Genomic DNA, 21,985 nt, shown 5'->3' on the forward strand with positions numbered 1-21,985 from the left:
AAACGGCGTCAGCGATGGCTATGAAATGAAGATCGCTGTCATTTTATATGTAAATTTATATGGGAAATGTTATCGATCGTCATTTCCCTGCCAACGAGACGCCGTTTTTTTTCGACCATACGGTACATTGGATCAATAACTGTAAAAAATATGGTTCTTAACGTTACCCTTATTACCCTTTCAAATCACCATTTGAAAAAAATCAGAAGCTGATATTATACTTTTAAGTATAAGAAAAAGAAAATATAAACATAAAATGCTAAGAGAAAAACGTATATAAGAGACAGAAGCAGGTTTTTACATTTGACTTGGCGCAGTTCCAATTTCAAATTTAAATTAGTTCATTAAGTATCTCTGTCAAAATCCAAAATGGCGCTTGTGAAAAAACAAAGTAAAAACAAATAAAATCACGCACGCACAAAGACATATTTATGTTGCCAATTCTCATGGAAAAAAATATACATTTTTTTATTAAAAATGTTTTTTATAAATTGAACTTTATTGCATATACAGTATGATAAATATGTATCGTTAAATAAATAGAGCGGAAAAATGATATTAACGCACATATTTCGTTGATAGGGAATTCATATTGTTCCAGCGTTTATTTGAAATTGACTTTCCATTCAATGAAATTAATATACCGGGTGAAAACAGAATCGTTCCACAAACAAAGCCATTGGATTACTTTTTAACGAATAAATTGGAATCAGGGATCCAAAATATGTTTGTATATAACAAAACAATTGAATATAGCTTCCGGTTTAACTGGATATTTACGCATTTTTGCATATTTACACAGAGCTTAAAATTATTTCTCAAAGTACATAATCACAAGTGTTATTATTCAATAGAGCAAAATTTTGCAGTTCTCTTGTTGATTTTTAATATTTTTTTACTTCACCCCCTGTAACTTTTTTATTTTTTCAGATAAAAAAACGAGATTTGGTATGTTAGTATATGACATAAATTGGGATTAATTGACGCATTCAATTGTTTTTGATAACTGCCTGTTTCACCGGAAATTATTACAACTTTTGATTTTTAATGGCACCTTCGGTATATTTCTACTTTATTGGATAGAAAATGACACTCATTGAACACTCACTCTGGATAGAGTGACATATCATATGTTAACTTTTGACATTTTCGTATATGGTTTATTTGAAATTGTAACATGCGGTTCATAACGATAATTTTACTCGAAATACCAAGTTGTGGTACCAAATTATTCGTAATAATGCTTTTTCGAAATATGCTAATGAGCCACCATTGTTCTATTTGAAAAAATTGATATATGATTAAAAATACGATTTGGGCATCTTTTAACCGGCCAGGACAAGACACGACAAACATTAAACGATCAAATCTATTTTTCCAAGGCTCCTTGACTAAAATTAGTGTTTTTTACACTGCACTCTAGATTGAAATTAAAAATATGATTTTTTTTAAAGCAAAAATGTCAAAAGTTGACTTATGATATGTCATTTTATTCAGAGTGTCATTTTCTATCGAATAAAGTAGAAATATACAGCGGGTGTCATTTAAAAATCAAAAGTTGTAGTCATTTCCGGTGAAACCGGAAGTGACCAAAAACAATTGAATACGTCAATCAATGCTTATTTATGTCATATACAAATATAAAAAATCTCGTTTTTTTATCTGAAAAAATAAAAAGTTAGGGTGAGCCACTTTCCAGACGCACCCGGTATATGGTACATCGACATAATTTTTGAATAACAAAGTCATGACGACTTTATTTTGTTGTAAGAGAAGCAAACCAAACAATTTTATCAGTACTACACGATTGGTACTGACATTATTTGGAGAACAAACCTAGTCATGACATTTAATTTATGACTTGATTTTTGAGAACAATTTTAGAACATATTATAACCACAACACAAAGTTAATCCTTTAATATTAATTTATCAATAAAGTATTTTCCAGTTTTAAAAGACTTATTTAATGTTACTGAATTGTCTTTCAATATTAATGGTAATGGAATCACTAACTCGTTTTGGGAATATAAGACACGTGACTAAAATTAAACACATACATAAACTTTGATATTTTATAAAGAAATAGTAAATTTTCAATATAAACTATTTTGAATCATATTTTGATAGATATACTTGTTTCAACTAAATCTAAAACACTAGTAAATGATGCCCATTATCATTAAATAAATTATTAAATTATGCGAACGACATTTGTTAAAATAATTCGACTAAAGCAAATTCAAAATGGTCGTAATTATTCGTTGTTTTGTAAAAACCTTTGTATTAAACAATTATAAATGCTGCAGTTATTATCTCTAATAGGTTATTTACAAGCTTGTTACAAGATCCTCAATAATATATTCTACATGTTCCTCTACGTAAGCTATTGAAAACTTGTTTTTTATAGAATTTTTTATGGAAAAAGATGTGATATGTTTTTTCTGAAAAGTTTTATTAAGATGAAAGCTCGAAAATATCCAAATTAAAACTTGGAACACGTAAATTTGTTTGTATGTTATATAGCGAATCTTGATGGAAAATATAAATTTTAAACACCTGCCTGCCAGCATTAATAAAATACACAAAGGAAAATTGTTCTGTGGGCGTTTTACATTAAACGTGTTTATGTGTTGTTAGATTTTTAAATATTTGCTTCTAAAAAGACTTAATAAAGATTAAGACCGAAGTTGGCAACGTTGCTTAAGGATGAACTAAATAATGGTATAGGCGCGAGATTTTTGGAGAGAGTGACAGAGATTGCTACTTATAAATAAATTGCTTTTACGCTGAGGATTTTCGGTTTTAAGATTAGCTTTTTAATTTTTTTTAAACATTGAAGAAAAAAGTATGATTTTCAGTCTAGATTTTGGAGTTAGGCCGCTATGACACTATACAATTTCTTTGTGAAAGATCTTTTATAAAATATATTTGATAAAAAAATTGACAGTATAATATACAATATTTTATAAAAAAATATATTATATTAGGCCGGTATTTGGCCGCTATTACATCATATTTTTTTTTCAAAGATCTTTTATAAAAGATATTTGCCAAAAAAATACATACAGAGAGAGAAAAAAAAATAAAAACCGATTTTTTCACCACTTAGCTGATAAATTAAAAAAATCTACTTTAAATCAATAAATCTCTAAAACTACTGAACGAAAGTACATGATATTATATCATTAAAAAGGGAATTGAAAGACCTTTCACATGAGGTATCACTCGGCCCCCTTTCCATTTAAGAATTTAGGGGTGGCGCCGCTTCCGCCTTGGGGGTTATAGGTGTGAAAGTGATTTTATGATATTTTCTTTTCCCCTTCGAAAACTAAATCGACGTGTCCGAGCGTTTTTCCAAATTTTAATTTTAAACGAGAAAAATTGGGGTGGAAAGTTTCCATTGACCCACCCTGTATATGGTATTACACTATAAAATTTATTTGTCAAAGATCTTTTATAAAAGATATTTTATGAAAAATTTGACAGTGTTAATATATAATATTTTATAAAATTACACATATTACACTGTCAAATTTCTCCTAAAATATATATTAAATAAAATCTTTCACAAAAAAAATTGATAGTGTAATAGTAGCCTGTCAAATTCTTCATAAAATATCTTTAATTAAAAAAAATAAATTTTTGGCAAATAAATGTTTTATAGCCTAAGTTTACCTGCCTTAGGCCAGTATTACACTATCAAATTTCTTTGTCAAAGATCTTTCATAAAAGGTATTTGATGAAAAATTTGACATTGTTAATATACAATATTTTATAAAATTACACATATTACGCTGTCAAATTCCTCATAAAATATATTTTAAATAAAATCTTTGACAAAAAAATTTGATAGTGTAATAGTAGCCTAATATACAGTATTTTATAAAATATTGTATATTACACTGTCAAATTCTTCATAAAATATCTTTAATTAAAAAAATTAAATTGTTGGCAAATAAATGTTTTATAGCCTAAGTTTACCGGCCTTAGGCCAGTATTACACTATCAAATTTCTTTGTCAAAGATCTTTCATAAAAGGTATTTGATGAAAAATTTGACATTGTTAATATACAATATTTTATAACATAACACTTATTACACTGTCAAATTCTTTGATAAAAATAAAATCTTTGACAAAGAAATTTGATAGTGTAATACTGGCCTTAGACTATTATAAGATTTCTTTGTCAAAAATCTTTTATACAAGATATTTTCATGAAAAGTTTGACAGAATAATATACAATATTTTTTAAAATATTGTATATTAATATACAATATCAAATTCTTCATAAAATATCTTTTAAATAAAATTTTTGGCAAATAAATGTTTTATTGCCTAAGTTTACCGGCCTTAGGCCAGTATTACACTATCAAGTTTCTTTGTCCAAGATCTTTCATAAAAGGTATTTGATGAAAAATTTGACATTGTTAATATACAATATTTTATTTATAACATAACACATATTACACTGTCAAATTCTTTGAAAAAATAAAATCTTCGACAAAGAAATTTGATAGTGTAATACTGGCCTTAGACTATAAGATTTCTTTGTCAAAAATCTTTTATACAAGATATTTTGATGAAAAGTTTGACATAGTAATATACAATATTTTTAAAATATTATATATTACAATATTACACATATTTTATAAAATATTGTATATTACACTGTGAATTTTTTCATCAAAGAATTTTTGATAAACGATCTTTAACAATGAAATTTTATAGTGTAATAGCGGCCTTAGATTGTCTTTATCATTATTTTGTAAAATTCGTAGACTCCAGCTCTATCGACCAGTGATGGGCATTACGATTTTTTTGGTGAATCGATTCAGTAGTAAAGTAGTTTTTCAAATTGAATCGATGATTTTTTTGTTGATTCTTTATATTCGTTTATATGTATCAGAAAGGACTATAATAGAACATAGAACATAAAAAAATGCCAAGTCTGGCAATATTGCGAGATCTCATGTAAAACCAAGTCAGTTTATTTTATTTAGTTTCTATTTAAGCACATATTCAAAAATTTTTTTATAAATTGTTAGTATCAATATTAGACATCTTTATTTCTGTAATAATTATGACTTGACAATTGCACGGCACTATAATTATAAAGAATAATCAACCATTTCGATTACTAAGTAAATCTAAACTGTGCACTTAAGAATAAAGTTTTTTAATTAGTAATACTAATTATTGTGTACGAAACATTCAATGGAGTCTTAATTTTGAAAAAAAAAACTCTTTTTGATTAAATTGCCTAGGGTGGGAAGTAGTCCAGAACAATCAAAAACAATAATTTTTAGAGTCGACTGTCTAAACCTATTTCAGAACAAATAACTTGTCTTTTTGTTTACGTACGTTTATGGTAGGTACTTCCGTCAAAATACAGCTGTTTATTGTAATTAAACACTAATTAGTTAATACATTATGAAAACTACATTACGCTATTTACGATTACATTGTTGTTAAATGCATTTTTGTGGACCACGTTACGTGGTGCCACACTAGTAGTAAATATTTATGTATCTGTGAATATTGATATTCGTATGTATGTGTAATATATTTATATTAAATCTGTGGGTATAATATAGTAAAAGTATATAATATATATAGCATGAGATTTCTCATTGCGATTATTTTTTATAACAAACATAATCAAAACAGTAATATTTTAGAAAATTAATTAGTTAATCAATAAATATTTAATCATTAATAACATACACATCCGAAGCTATTTACGTGCAGAACAGTTATTTTTGTAAAATCTAAAGTGAATTGTGCGGATCAAGGCTCTGCTACATATCTTGATTTTTCTCTAAATTTTTCGACCGCAACCTTGAATACTTGAAATTTTAATTTATGCAAATACAGTAAACATTTACGTATCTTGTGTGTAGAAAATATTAAAACTTCTTTTTGTTGTTTGCAAGTTATACGCGGTGGTCCGTTAAGAAAGATAGTGTAGGTTCGGTTTTATTAAGATCAGTTATGAAAATAACTGTGATAATTTGTATATTATTTTATTGACAATTTCTATACAACAATAATTATTTTAAAATGTGTTGGTGAAATGTTTGCATTAAAAAATCATTATTACTTATAATTATTATACAGGGTGACAATTTGAAAATGAACAATATTTAATATTGCCTCTACCGATGATAGTATGAAAATTTGTCAATTATTTTTCCAAAAAAAAACCTTACAAGTAATAATATATTTGTCAATTATTGCAAAAACAATCAGTTACGAGAGAGAAACACGTCAATTTACATATCAAGGGGGACAATTTTTGAGGCTTTATAGAATTCTACATAAACTGCATTATTTTTTTGAGAATTTTATAATTAAAAACAAAAATGGTAAAAGAAATAGGGGTTGCCATTTAAAATTTTAGGGGTAGGTGCCCTAGGGGTCAAAGGGTTGAAAGTAACACGACAACAAATGCCTCAAAAATTGTCCCCCTTGATATGTAAATTGACGTATTTTGCCAAATTTGCAATAATTGACAAATTTTCATACTATCATCGGTAGAGGTAATATTAAATACTGTTCGTTTTCAAATTGTCACCCTGTATAAAATTACTATTGTATTGTACTTACTAACTGTACTGGGCGTATTGTGGGTCAGTTCTACAAACTTTTTAAAAGAAAAAAAATCTTAAAATTCACTCTCAAGGCCCATCCTTTTAACATAGACTAGATAATATTACTGTACATTTATGTCATAAATATAATATTGCCTTACAAGTAATATTATATTTTTTATAACAAGTATATCAAAACAAAAATATTATAACAATATATCAAAATTTATTCCCAGCTGTTTAAAAGTAATTAAATAACTTTAATTTTTGTATGAAAAGCCTAAATTAATATTCTGCTGGTTCAATTATGAAATAGTATAAAATTTTAATATTTTGCAACAAGACCTTGAATTTTGTTATGTTTATTATTTAACATAACCTACCGGTTGTTAAGGTTTTAATGAGGAACGTTAGAAATAAATAAAAATTAAACGTTTTTACAAAAGTATCATCATAGAAGAATTAAGAACTATTCTCATATTTCTTCAAACTAGTAGTACCTATATACATTTCAAAAAAATTAAAATGTCAAAAAATACGGCTTCAAAGTAGGCTTTGAAATAACAATCGATGACAAAATTTGTCAACCCCATAATATATGTTGTTTGTTAAAAACTGTCATAAAAAAATAACTAACTGTGCACTAAAGGCGATAGATTCCATAAATGTCAATTCGAGACTAGTATTAGAAGAACGTAGCAATGTTACATTAGTCTGGGTACCGGAGTACGAGGATCACGAGAAAGAGCCAGAAAAGGCAGATAAAATGGCCAATCATCAATGGCTTTCATAGGTCACCAAAACAGAGACAGAAAAAATGGCGACCCAGGCAACTAGGGTACGTGGGGGCATCATTCCCCAAAGTAGCATGACAAAAGTAATATTACCCCTTGAGGGATTTCTCAAGCTCTACCGTGATGAATCTGTTAAATTTTTTTAACAAGTAAAGTTGTAAAAGCGCTAAGTTAAGCACTGAAAGACTGATTTCCATTGGATTCTAAACCCAGTGACATGAACTAGTTTGATAAGTACTAAAATATGTATTTTTATGTTTTGGAAATTTTCAGATTTTAAGTGATTATTACTCTGATTTATTGACTGTCAATGTCTGAAAAAAAGCTGGATATTTCGCAACTGAAACAGAAAACTAAGAAATATAAAAATGACAGCAAATGCAATGACAGTTTATCAAAACGTCAAAGGTTTAATAAACGTGTCTGAAACGTTAACCGTTTTTTGTTTACAAGTAGAAAGTCACGGCGAAGCCTTTCTATGGCCAATGGCATTTAAAAAAAATACTTTTTTAATGAATAGTTTCCTGCTTCAAAACAGAAATATATACCCAAAATTATTTCCAAAAATAAACCCACCATAAAGATATAGACATTATTTAACACTATTCATGTTGATCCAGACCGACAGCCCAAAGGACCTACGTTTTCATAGAGGAGTCTGTGACCGAGGTAAACTTACTGCGACTGACACAAAAACAACCGCACTGGCACTTAGTTCGCCACAAGAGCTCGTCACAAACGCCACGCTCGAAAACAATCGCTGGGCCCCCTGTCAGCCCTAAATCAGGGGGCCCGCAAACCGTTCTACTGCTTGCTGGCCACTAAGCATCAGTTCCAAGTTCTATCCAGAATAATATCACACAACACGCTCAAAATATAAGTTTTATTTCAGTACTCGTATACACGCGAGGCTTTTTGAGTATTTTTGACTTGCACAGACCAGCAGCTTTGCCTGAACAAATTTTTAATGTTAATTATAGACATAAACAAAACAGAAATATCCATCTATACATAGATTCTCGTCGATCTTGGGTCGTTTGCTAAGCCGATAGCTTTGCCGATACGATAGTTACATTGGCTGGAATATACCCTCAACTTTAAGTTATTTTGGGTAGGATGAACAGCACAATTGAAATGGCAAATAAACAACTCTGGCAGAAGAATTTTACTGTCAAATCAGCGTCATTTTCGAAATACCGTATCGTCGAAAATAAACCGCGTCAAGGTAGGCGTAGAAATGCCGATCGATGATAATTTTAAGCCGGTCGAACCCTAGTGCTACTTACTAAAACCTGATTTAAACGCTTCTCGGCAATTATTATTTTTAATATACAGGGTGTAACCAACTCAATCCATGTCATTTAAGGGTGATGTGACCGTTTGAGACGATGTCATAGTAGGCGCAGAAATAATACACTGTGTGTTACAGGCGATTTCCAAAGCAAAAGAAAAATTAAAAAGAAATATAATTGGTTCAAGTCAAAAATGTGAATCTACGATATTACGTACTGATACTCTACTGAAGAGTTTTCTTTTAAAACATATGAATTTTTGCAATGTTTCTTTTTGACAAAAACCTACGAGATTTAAACCACTGAAAGAAATGAGAATGTTCTGAAGATTTGATCAGTTTATTCACCGACGAATCAACAGGAAAGAAGAAGAATAATATTTCCAAAAAATGGAATTTCCAACTGAAATAACACTGTCACAAAAAGAAACTTAGTGACACAGTACTTTGAAGAAGATGTAATGAATAATGAAAGATGGCTCAACAAGTGCTACACGAACCAGAGTCTATTCTGGGTGAAGTGTGGCCTCCTGTGGCCGATTTACTGGCCACGTTCCTGAGTTGCATGGTCACCTTCTTGTCTAAATTTGGGGTTGGTAATGACCAAGTGATGACTTAGATGGGCCTAAGTGCTGCAGCCCTTTGGCATCGCCCTCCCTCCAATCATATCAAGGTGCAAAGATTTAAATCAACGGATTTTTTTGTTTTATTCATGGATTTAAATAAAAAAATCAACTTGTTTAACTGTGTATGATCAAGCTGTGCCTTCTCCAATTTATCTTCTAGTTCTTTCCACATTTCTACCGCATAATTTCGATCTGCAAGTAATTTGTACATTGAACATTAGATGGCGTGGCTATTTCTGGCATTTTAGCGAAAAAGCGGCATCGGTAAAGTTTATAGAATAAAATATATCGCAGAGTTACGAAGATCTAGCCATTTAGGATAGGACTTTAGCTGATAATAAACCTTAATTATTTGTAAATCCGATTTAAAAATAAAATTTATTAAAATAAAAAAAATTCCGATTAAAATTTAAAAAAATCTGATGAAAATAAAAAACCATTTTTTTTAAATTTAAATCTTGATTTTTTGCACCCTCCTATGGTCAGCTCGTATCATTAAACCAATTTCTTATCTTAGTAGTTTTCGAGATTATGTTAATGGTGAGCAACAAAATTGGCACCACCCTGTATATTCGCGTATCCATAACATCATTATATTCTATCAATACGAGTATCGCAAAGTGAAAAAAGAAGAAATCGTTTACCGAACATTTCAAGAATCTCTTAACGGGCTACCTTTAAAACGATACCGTTCGGTCCCGTCCCCCTCGCACCCTGCCCCCCTCTGCCGCCACCACCCACCGACTTTAGCGCCCCGCCGCCGCACTTTTGAATGATTTTCACGGGGGCGGATGACACGTGTTCCCCCACGTGGCCTTCGCTTTTCGGGGTAAGGGAGGGGAAAGCAACGCTAAGCGGTGGGGGGAAAAGGGGAGACGGACGATAGAAGAACGAGGAGGAGAGATGGGGGGTAAAGTGGAGCGAGGGGGCCCGCTGGGTAGAGACTGCCCTTCGCAGTGCGTCACTCAGCTCTGTGTTACAGCTGCTATCGATTCGATCGTTGCGTACAGCGTATAGGAGGCAGGGTTGTAGAAATTAGGGAGGTAAAAACAATTCAGAAAGACGATAAGTATAGAATGAATTTATTAGTAGAGTAATCCAAGAAAGTTAGATTTTGCCATCATTCACTTGCGAACTCTTTAAGTTCACTCGAGCTAACTCATTGTTGGCTTCTGCTGTAACGAATGACCTGATGGTATAATCCATCTAAAAATGAAATCTATCTATCTTTGGAAGTGCAAGCTACAAGTACAAAACAATACGATCATGTTCAATGAATTAGCTGATGAATTATTTAACACATCGGTGTTTTCTTTACTTTTGTCAATTCTTAAACATTTAGCTGTATGTTATCTTGTCTGTTTCATACAACAGTGAAAAAAATGAAATAAATTGACTTGAGTGGTCATTTAAACGCCTGATATCACCTAACAACACATTTTATCAAACGCTTCGACATAAAACTGTCTTAGAAATAAATAACTAAAATTAGTTTAATTAAAAACCCAATCTGCAATATTAGATGGACAAAGAAAGCTGAAAAATTAAACAGACCGCATTGCTGAAGTCAATTAAATGCTTAGACGTTCATTTTGAAAAACACATGTAAATGAAAACCGATATCACAAATACATTAAAAAAGATATAGTACGTAAATCAGTTCCATTTGATCTGATTAGTGGATAGAAAATAATCCAAAAAGACTGTAGAACTTAGGTCAATTTAATTTAGAAAAGAATGTGGCAATGGTAATGAAGAGTGTCTTAGAGAATACACCATAGTGGTACCATAGAAGGTACCTCATAGAATGGACTCTCTGTGAATGAGGTATCCTTGACTGAGTTGTTCTAGTTACAGTTCTAACACTGCTCTTGGACACGTTCAAAGATGATGTTATTCTGCTCCTTAATGAAGTACTGCAAAGTTCATTAGCCCATTTGTAATTGATTGTTTCATCCAGGTAGTTAGAACTTACGACCGAGAAAAAATCCTTGATTTAAGTATGAACAATCTTCGGATTGTCTGTGGTGAAAATGGGGAAACACCACAACACCTCATCAATGAGTGCGCCGAGACGACGATCGTTCGTGCCATGAACTTTGCTACGACTAATATCGGAGATGGAAAACTAACCACTGTAAAACCATCTCAGATACTGTCTATTGTCAAAGCTCTGAAACTGTATGATGAGTTATAACTCAAAGAATAGGAACACTATAGATCTGTAAGATCGCGGTGATCAACCCCCTCCCATATACTTCTATATCCCAGTAGTTCATACAGGGTAATAAGTTAATATAAAAACTATAAGTTACTGTAAATAAATAGCTTAAAACTTACTCCTTAAAATGTACAACATGACAATTTCTTGTACGCCACTGGTGATTGCCTTAACAACACGTAGGCGAGCTGCTGTCGATTTTCAGCTCATTTCACATGAAACTAATGTTTTGTCTTTGTTAACTTATCGGTTTATCTTTTTTGACAATTACTTCGGATTCTGTGTTGGGGAAAATTTAATAACAGTTCAGCTAATATCGCATTTCACATGTAATATACACCTGTTATTTGGAACTAGTATATTTCGTCTTATTTCCAACATTCAAACATACCGCGGTTATCAATAAATGTCTTCAGTATCTGACATTCGTCTTGATATATTTTTCGTTGTATTTAAAAATACGTCAATTCCAATATTTTTATAAAAGTATAATACATTCAACGACAATTTTAATTAACGACTTTAAATTAACTCTATAAGATTTCGAAAAATTGACGTGTATGGCATAATAAAGAAAATATGATTACACTTTCAAAGGAGTGTCATGCTAAACAAAAAAACAAACCTAAAGCTAAGGACATCCATGTGTCGGAACACGAGTTTACGCTAATACAAAATATTTCCTGTTTTAAGAATGATCATATGTGGGGCAAAAATGTTTATAATAAAAATAATTTTCTATGCAATAGGAGCACGCGTATGAGCTTAGACACAATGCTGCTGTTTCTGCCATATGGTTAGTGTTTAAAGTAACCTTAAAGTTAATTACCGACGTAAAATTCTGACTATAAATATTTAGAACTTTTGTGCAAGTCACTACAATATTGGCAGAACCTGGATATCAGATGTTAAAGGTGTAGATATAGATAACAACTTTTTTTTCGGAATTAAAAAAGAAATATATTGAACTACTTTTACTTCATTCTCTTAATGAAAAGAATAACAAGTAATAGGTATTCATTTAGAGTAGAACATCGTTATGAAGTGCGTACTACTCGAAATTCTAAAAGTAAGCCCTTGCTAAAAGCAAGCCCTTCACCCGTAACGGAATTGGGTGCAGTCAAACGTGAGATTGTCCGCTTAGGATGCCAGCAGAAGCATTGGTACTTTAAGTGGTTGCCACATTGTAAAGTTTCCATACTTGTGTTGATAAAGATAATATTGGTGCTTGATGTAAAATCAGCTTCTTGAAATTTGCAAAAAAAAGTTTTTTTGAGCAATTTGAGCTTCCGACCACTTTATGTTGTGCTGCTTGGGGTACACATGGTCTGTAATACCTGATTACATTGTTTCACCTCTCAGTGTATGTTTTTATTATATTCGTTATGTCGTATATTTACAGGACGTTTTGTCTCTCCAATATACGACTCATCGCATTCACAAGGTACCGAAAAAGACTGCATGTTTTAATGCACTCTTATTTTGTGTCGATGTTTTTGGTCGTGTGTCTGTCTAAGAGGCTTCTTAGAGTAGTTCCAGGCAAAACAGTTTTGATGTCATATTGATGTCACAAATTCTGCATTTTCTGCCGTTGTGTCTTAGCTTCAATCTACTGAAGGACACTGTCTCCTCAATGAACAAAATTGAGGAAACAGTGTCCTGTTAAAAACACCGTGACAATTCCAAGATTGTTCTTACTTAAATCAAGGAAAATCTTTCGATTTTTCTCGGCCGTATGACACTATGACTATACAGGGTCCGGCAATAGTGCGTCGGGCATCTGTAGTAGCTCCTAGAATAAAAAACTTGAGAATTTTGTTTAAGTGCAGATCTAAAGTATGTACCAGGATGTATTTGTGGAAAAGTAGTATTTTAACTTCTATAGGGTGGCTCAAAAAAGTGTGAGTGGATCTGGATGATTTTTTTTAAACGGAACACCCTGTATATTATTGCATTTTTGGCTTCCTTTCAGATCAGTTTACATAATCCTAAGATATGAGTAAATATATTTCGATAATTTCAGAGATATTAAAAAATAAATCAAAAATATACATATATCTCTCAACCCTTCTTAAAAAAAATATTAAAAATACAAGAACTGTTCTGAAATCAAAACTATGTATATTAGGTATTTACTTTAGATGGTCTCTTTTTACTTTGCTATAAATATGGTAATCGTAAATCATACAGGATGTTCAATATTCTACGCCAAACTTTCAAAAATATAAAATAATTTTTCTTCGTGTTTTTAAATGGAACACCCTGTATATTATTTTTTTATTAGATGGAAAATTAAAAAATTAACGTTTTTTGTTAAGTATTATATTTAAAGTATTTCAAAAATTTTAATGGTTTTCCGGATACACGCAGTATTATTTCATTTGCGCTTTTAGTGGTAAAATATGAGAGGAAAATCATTGGGTGGCTTTGATAAAAAATTGACTGTGGAAAATGCCATATGAAATACAATACCGAAAATATCTGCGAAACCATTAAAAATTTTGAAATACTCTAAATACAAAAAATGTTAATTTTTTAATTCTTCATCTATTGAAAAAATAATATACAAGGTGTTCCATTTAAAAAAAAACGAAGAAAAATTATTTTATATTTTAGAAAGTTTGGCGTAGAATTTTGAACGTCCTGTATGATTTACTATTTCCATATTTACAGCAAAATAAGTACAGACCATCTAAAGTAAATATCTAATATAATTTTAATTTCAGGACAGTTCTTGTATTATTAATATCTCTGAAATTATCAAAATATATTTACTCATGTCTTAGGATTATGTAAAGTGATCTGAAAGGAAGCGAAAAATGCAATAATATACGGGGTGTTCCATTTGAAAAAAATCATCCCGATCCACTCACACTTTTTTGAGCCACCCTATAGAAGTTAAAATATTTTCCTGATATACATCCTAGTACATACTTTAGGTTTGCACTTAAACAAAATTCCCCAGTTTTTTATTCTAGGAGCTACAGATGCTCGACGCACTATGATGCCTATTGCCGGACCCTGTATAGTGAATTGTCGTACGACGTATGACTAAAATATATTATGTTCTGAACAAATCTGTACGAGAGACCATCATAGCAATTTCGTTATTGTAGTGAGGTTGAAAACTGGTTGAAGTTCTGGTTGAAAACAATTCTAGTCGATAATTTACCCCGTGCTGTAACAAAGTCTTTCCGCCTGATGCCAAACAAACAGGCAGGTGAAACCGCATTTGAAACATAAAATGAAACGAGAACCGATCGCCAATAAAATCTCCTTAGAGGCTGTTTTAAAATTTCCAAACTGCCGAAGTATATTTAGTTCATGTCGCACGAGACGCAATGTTTAGAAGGGCCAGAGTCGTACTACAATATCTAGAAAATCCGGAAAATAAAAAAAAGTAATACAGACAAAACTTTCAAAAATTTGCGTAAGTCAAATGCTATTAAGCCGGGAATCAATAATTTATTTATATAATAAATTTTTTTGAATTGTAGTTTAAAAAAAGTGAATTTCTTAGTTAATTCAGTTTAATTGTATACGTTATATGTTAAATTAATTTAGTATATGTTAATTACTGTGAATATTTTTTTATTACTACTGAATTAAATTATTATTTATTACATTGACATTTGAAAAAATACAGGAACAGTATAAAGATCTAAAGGGCTACTTATTTTGTACAAGAACATCTTGTAAAGGAGTTTTGAAGTACACAATATCCTTTCTGGATCGGTAATATCCAAAGTTAATTATTTTCAATTACCTAGATTGGTAAAAGCCTGAAATACAGTTTTTGTCTATTACAAAATTCCCAAAGGATTCAAGAGCAGCTGGAAGTACAAAGAGAAATTTAACTTTCCAGAAAATTAAATCTAGTGAAGGCAAAATTGCAAAATTGCTTTGTTACCATTAACACAGACTACTAGAACTTAAACAATAAACTTATTTAGTTTGTATACTTATTTTTTTAACGCAGTTCCTACATTTACATTAATTCAGATTGGAATTACATACATTTTTACAAATTACAAGCAAATGTTAGGAGAATGTAAATAGAGATATTAGTCGTATTAAATATTCTGTTTATATTGTTCTAGTTCTGTAGATTATTGTTAGGTTAGGTTAGTTTTATCAAATGTGTTGTAAAATGATAAAATGATAATGTTTGGTCCTCGTTAATTCATGAAATTGTTAATGAAGATCTAATGCCAATTAGTTTTTTTAAAGAACTAAAGTCAATACAGTAATATAGACTTGTACAATACAATTAGTAATATTATACTACTAGAACTAATATATTTTGATATCGCAACGTGTACACTGACATTTAAAGAAAAGAATGTAGATAAACAATGGAATAACTTCGCTCTGATATTATCCATAATAATAATTATAATTCTTTCTACTTTATTGCTTTTTAGAAAAGAAAGAAAAGAGATAACCAACCTCTGTGGAAACATTAGCAACTCTCGCAACATTTTTTACCGCCTTTCAGAAAAAATACAGAAGCTGAAAAACAAGTCAACATTTTTTTCTGTAAAAAACCCTTTATCAAATTCCCGTTTACCCAAAACTTTCTGCCGTGCCATTTTAGAACTTTACATTTACAACAAAATGAATTCTCCATTGTTTTTTTTTATGTCAAATTATCTGTCGTAGGCGGTTCACATTTCAGGAACTTTTGAAACTTTACAGGCAAAAGCCAATAACAATGTTTAATTTGTTTTTTAAAAACATGTCTATTGTAGAGCTTTGCTCTAAAAATATATATAGAAACTGTTTTATATTAATGGAATTTGAACCTAAAAAACATGTATCCATTTAAAATTAAAACGTTGCTATTAACTCCTTGTATCTCCGGAAGTGACGCCATATTGAAAATACGCATTTTTAAATATAAATACATTTTTGCAGTTATCTAGAAAGTTCTAAATATACTTATAGGATTTTTTGGAGAGATGAATCCGCCACATAGGTATAGACATTTTTTCTACTCAATGTATTTATTTTCCTTAAAATATGTACAAAAATAAACAGTATAGTGTGAAACAAAAAGTGTATAACAAATAGATTATTTTTATTACTAAGTTAAAGCATGCGCAGCAGTTTACAGCATGCGCAATAAAAAAAATATCTGAACACATGTAACATTTCAAAAGTAAATATATGTATGTAGCAGATTCAAATTTGTTTAGTAGTCAATAACGGTTAGTATTTAGAAAATAAATTTCGATTTTTGAAAAATGAGGAAAATCAGCGAACTCTCCGAGCCGCCACTGGCTGTGGAAAAGCTCGAGGGACGCAAGCAGTAACATATATCGTCTTGGCTCGTGATAAGACACATGTGCCGCGTCTTGTGTACTGCCAACAGCTGTGGCACGATCGGTGGGGGACAATTATAACGCATATGTGTCAAAATGTTCCCTCAAGGGGTCAAACCCCCTGTCGGCGAGGGTTTCTCATTCCATTAAAAAAAACATAATTGAAAAAGAAATCGTAAAATAGTTATTTTGAAAAAAAACCGCTGAACCCCCTTCAATCATAAAAAATTCAAAAATTGATATTTTTTCCATTTTTAGCATATTTAGCATATACAGGGTGGTCCGAACTGTATTCCGGAAACTTCGGCAGCATATTCTGTAGATATGTAAAAATAAGTAAAAACGTTCGTATAAATGTGTCCTTAAATGCTTAGTTTCGTAGATACAGGGTGTAGAAGTTTCATTTTTATTTCGATTTTTTCCTAATAATTTCTGAAGTAACGTCAATATTTGGATGGAAATTGGTGTCTGAGAGTTTTTTGACATGAGTAATTTGATTTTGATGTCAATATGGCTCCTACTTGTAGAGGGCGCTAACTACATATTTTTTAACTGGTTTGAAGACTAATAACTTTTCGTCCGTACCTGTATAAAACTACTTAGTAAAAAATATACATTTACGACGTTTTTTTTTACGTAAAAAAGGTCTCTTGGTAAAAATCGCTACGAGTAATGGTTCTCGAGATATTTGGAAACAAAATTATCAATACCTGTCATCATTGACATAAATTAAACATGTTGACTAAATAGTTATTAGAATGAATTCATAAATTTGAAATGTTTTTATGTGAAAAGTTCAACAGAAACTGTTTTATCATCATTTTTTCGCAGAAAAAATTATGATTATTTTAAAAAAATTAAAATTTCACCAATTTATTATTTCAGAGAGTCAAAGTTATTTTTGTCAATAATGACATGTACTGACTATTTCCATTCTAAATATCTTGAGAACGGTTGCTCGTAACGATTTTTACCGAGACATTTTTTACGTAAAAAATCACGGAAATGTACATTTTTTCACTCAGTAGTTTTATACAGGTACGGATGAAAAGTTTTAACTCTTCAAAACAGCTAAAACACATATACGTGGCGCCCCCTACAAATAGGAGTCATATTGACATCAAAATTAAATTTCTCATGGCAAAAATCTCCCAGACACCAATTTTCATACAAATATTGAATTTACTTCAGAAATTATTTGGAAAAAATCGAAATAAAAATGAAACTTCTCCACCCTGTATCTCTAACGAAACTAAGCATATTAGGACATATATTTATATGAACTTTTTTACTTATTTTTATCTGCAGAATATGCTGCCGAAGTTTCCGGAATACAGTCCGGACCACCCTGTATATTGTTTTAGATAATAGATAAATCGACAAATAGTGTCTATACCATTGGGACAGGTTTTTTTTTTCTTAAAAATGGGTATTTCGCCACTGAAACAGAAATCTAAAAAATAAAATAAGAGATTTCTTTGTAAAAATAGTTTAAATCCAAACGAAACCTGCAGGTCAGTGGCTTATCATTCATAATACCGTATGATCGAAAAAAAATGGCGTCTAGTTGGTTGGGAAATGACGATCGATGACATTTCCCATATAAATTTACATATAAAATGACAGCGATCTTCATTTCATAGCCATCGTTGACGCCGTTTTTTCTCGATCATACGGTAGTATATTGTTTTATTAGGAGTAAAAATGACACTTTTTGTGGGGAGGCTGTACGTTTGACATACAGCCAGAGGCGAAACTAGGGGGGGGGGCTAAGCCCCCCCCAGGTGACCCGTGCGTGTCGTATAAAATTGGTTTTAACCTCACATGAATCTTATCTTATAGTGATCTAAGCCCCCAAAAAGATTTCAGCCCCCCTAAAAGTATATGTCTAGTTGCGCCCCTGCATACAGCCGAGGTACAAAAAGTAATTTTTACTCCGAATAGAACATGCTATTTTTTTCTATGGTTACGCTTGTTGAATTTGACACTTTATGTCAGTTTAATAATATATTTTCGTACTTTTATGCTTAGGCGTAAAAGTAAAAGTAAAGTTTTCAGTTAACGTCTCTTTTTTGCTGCCAGGGCTAATCTGGACGGGGCCTACTTTGTTTTAGGCGGAATCCGAACCGCGGTCCTCGGCCATATCATGGTCAATGGCCTACCGACTTGGCAATCTCATCCGGCCTCGAACCGGCGTGAATGAGCAGTGTGTGTCAATAGATTTTACACTTTTGCCTTTTTTTTGGACAACAGCACGATACAGAGTTTCGAACCGGTCACCCGTCCATCCACTAGTATCTAGTATCGCCTTACGTCGCTTAACTTTACCGGTGTTCTAATGGGAACCGGTGTTCTAATGGGAACCGGTGTTTCGAGCCGTTGCCCAGGCGTAAAAGTGCTTTACTTTTATACCTATATAGGCATAGCATATAGGCGTTAAAATGACTTTTTTATATTTTCAATCAAACGTTTGAAAAAATTTGAATTTTTATATTTTCAATCATACGTTTGAAAAAAAACACAACCTAACCTAACCTACCTAACCACCAAAACATGCTTAACGTTTTTCGGGGTATATTTGCCTCGGTAGCAGAGGCAAAAGACAAAGAGGAATAAAAAAAAACTATAATTTAAAATACCTAAATGCAACCAGTTCGAGAACACTCTTTTTAGCACAGACACATCCTACTATACTGATACTGACACACTGGCACTACTGGCAGTCCATATACTAAGGGTCGGCATTTCTGGCCTTGGGTGCCGGTTTTCATGTGTACGAAGAGTACGATCAATACGCTTAGTAAAATAAGATGTACTGAATAAAGACAGAAGGCGAGTATTTTCCCAAGCGCATGGAATCTAGCGTCAGATTAAGATAGTTATGTAATAAATACTTCGTATTTTTGCTCACTCGGACTTACTAGATTGCCATAGCGACTCACTCCTACACATGTAAACGCCGACCTAAAGGTTTGCTTGCCAGCGGGGTATGTAATATCTTATAGTTTCAGATGATCTAAATTCTAGAATGCTACTCTAGAGTTTAAATACCCTTATTCTGTTCATTTTTTCAAACAATCGTTAAGCAAATATATTCATAATCCCCGGATTACTAAGATTACTAACTATTAAAAAAACCCTGCCCTTCCCCCCAAAAAATACTAAAATTAAAACCTCAACCCTCCCCCTCTGGACCGAAAAAAAAGATTCTAGATAATAATTCAAATTTAAACGTCAAAAGACGGAAATCTCATTAATTTCGATAATTAAATTTTATCTCTACCAAGTTCCCTTTAGTGTGAAATTACTAACTAAATATTAAGTAATGAAAAAAAAGAAGAAAAAAACATAAGAAACGATAGCCGAACGCCTACTTGCTTTTTCCGGAATAAGAAAATAACAAAACATTTCCATAAGCAATGTGAACTTTCGACATCAACCAGACTCCTATAAATATATTTTTTTCTCATTCCTCCAAAACTTGCGAACGATTATTACGGAAAGTAATTAATTAATCATAAAACTAATTATATTTACAAAAAAAATGCTTGCCTCTCTCCATTTCTTTTATGACATATTTGTTAGACCTTTTCAAGAAAATATGTCAACCATATGATGCAAAAATTAAAAAAAAAGTTAGCTTATTTTAAGACACTCGAAAAAGTTCCTCAGAACTTACGACCGAGAAAAATCAAAGGTTTTCCTTGATTTAAGTAAAAACAATCTTCGGACTGTCACGGGGTTTCTAACAGGACACTGTCTCCTCAACGAACACCTCGGTAGGCTGAAACTGAGAAACAACGGCGAATGCAGTTTTTGTAGGGAAAATGGGAAAACACCAGAACACCTTATCACTGAGTGCGCCGAGACGACGACCATTCGTGCCATGAACCTTGGTACGTCTGATGTCGAGGATGGAGAGCTGGTCTCTGTGGAGCCGTTTCAGATACTGGCTTTTGTTAAAGCCCTGAGTCTGTATTATGAGTTATAACTCGTTATAACTCAAGAAAGGCGAACACACAATAGATCTATAAGGTCGCTGTGATTGACTCCCCTCCTAAACATTCTACATTCTAGCTTATTTTCTATACTAATTAATTATTACACAACTTAATTTAAATGGTTTTTAATAATTACGGAAATTTGTGTGGAAATTACATCCATAGTAATATATATGTATAGGAATTTAAACCCTATATTAATGTCAAAATAAAATAATGATTGTTATATATATAGACATATTTGACAGTTTTTTTTGCTTCTGAGGGAAAGAGGAAAAAATATACCACTCGCAACGCTAACAGCGCTTTCAGATGGAGCGGACCTTCGGACCGTACGCGCGGATGTTTTTTCAATATAGCTCATCCCGACGCGACGGCGCATACCGGTTCATATAAACACATGGTACTTGCTCGAAGTCGCGGACGCTCCGCTCCAACTGAAAACGCTGTAAGCGTTTTTTGTTGGTTCAGCATATACTGATACAAGCAAAGATCTACTAAAAAAAGTGTCCAAGATTTAACACCAGTTTAAGTTTTCTCATTTATTAGTTAAATTAAATATCCAGATGTTTCCAGTCATAATAAAATTTCGTTATTACTAGATATGTTATTTAATATAAAAAATAAATCAAACTAGGTTTACCTCAATAAAAATAATATACAAAGTGACAATTTGAAAACGAACAGTATTTAATATTACCTCTACCGATGATAGTATGAAAATTTGGCGAGAGAAATACGTCAATTTACATATCAAGGGGGACCATTTTTGGGGCATTTGTTGCCGTGTTACTTTCAACCCTTTGACCTCCAGCACCTACCCCTAAATTTTAAATGGCAACCCCTACTTTTACCATTTTTGTGTTCCTTATAAAATTCTCAAAAAAATAATGCAGTTTATGTAGAATTCTATAAGAAACACAAAAATGGCAAAAGGGGTTGCTATTTAAAATTTTAGGGGTAGATGCCCTGGGGGTCAAGGGGTTGAAAGTAACACGACAACAAATGCCTCAAAAATTGTCCCCCTTGATATGAGAATTTGGCGAGAAACACGTCAATTTACATAAATTGACGTGTTTCTCGCCAAATTCTCATACTATCATCGGTAGAGGCAATATTAAATACTGTTCGTTTT

General features: G+C 31.7%; 1 protein-coding gene across 15 annotated transcripts in view; it reads right to left on the reverse strand.

The window, feature by feature from the left end:
• Window positions 1-21,985, reverse strand: part of LOC115882326 (myocyte-specific enhancer factor 2) — a 104,027-nt gene that overhangs the window by 73,652 nt on the left and 8,390 nt on the right. For 2 of the 15 annotated variants that reach the window (XM_030900337.1, XM_030900333.1), the window contains exon 1: window positions 8,030-8,294. The exons of 11 other annotated variants lie outside the window; for them this stretch is intronic. The gene's annotated coding sequence lies outside the window, so the exon portion shown is untranslated. Of the gene's footprint in view, window positions 1-7,963; window positions 8,295-21,985 lie in introns of those variants that run through there. 2 more of the 15 variants (XM_030900335.1, XM_030900329.1) reach the window with 1 other exon arrangement.

This window comes from Sitophilus oryzae, unplaced genomic scaffold (genome assembly GCF_002938485.1).
Source record: "Sitophilus oryzae breed Bouriz unplaced genomic scaffold, Soryzae_2.0 scaffold_177_pilon_pilon, whole genome shotgun sequence".
NCBI classification, from domain to species: domain Eukaryota; kingdom Metazoa; phylum Arthropoda; class Insecta; order Coleoptera; family Curculionidae; genus Sitophilus; species Sitophilus oryzae.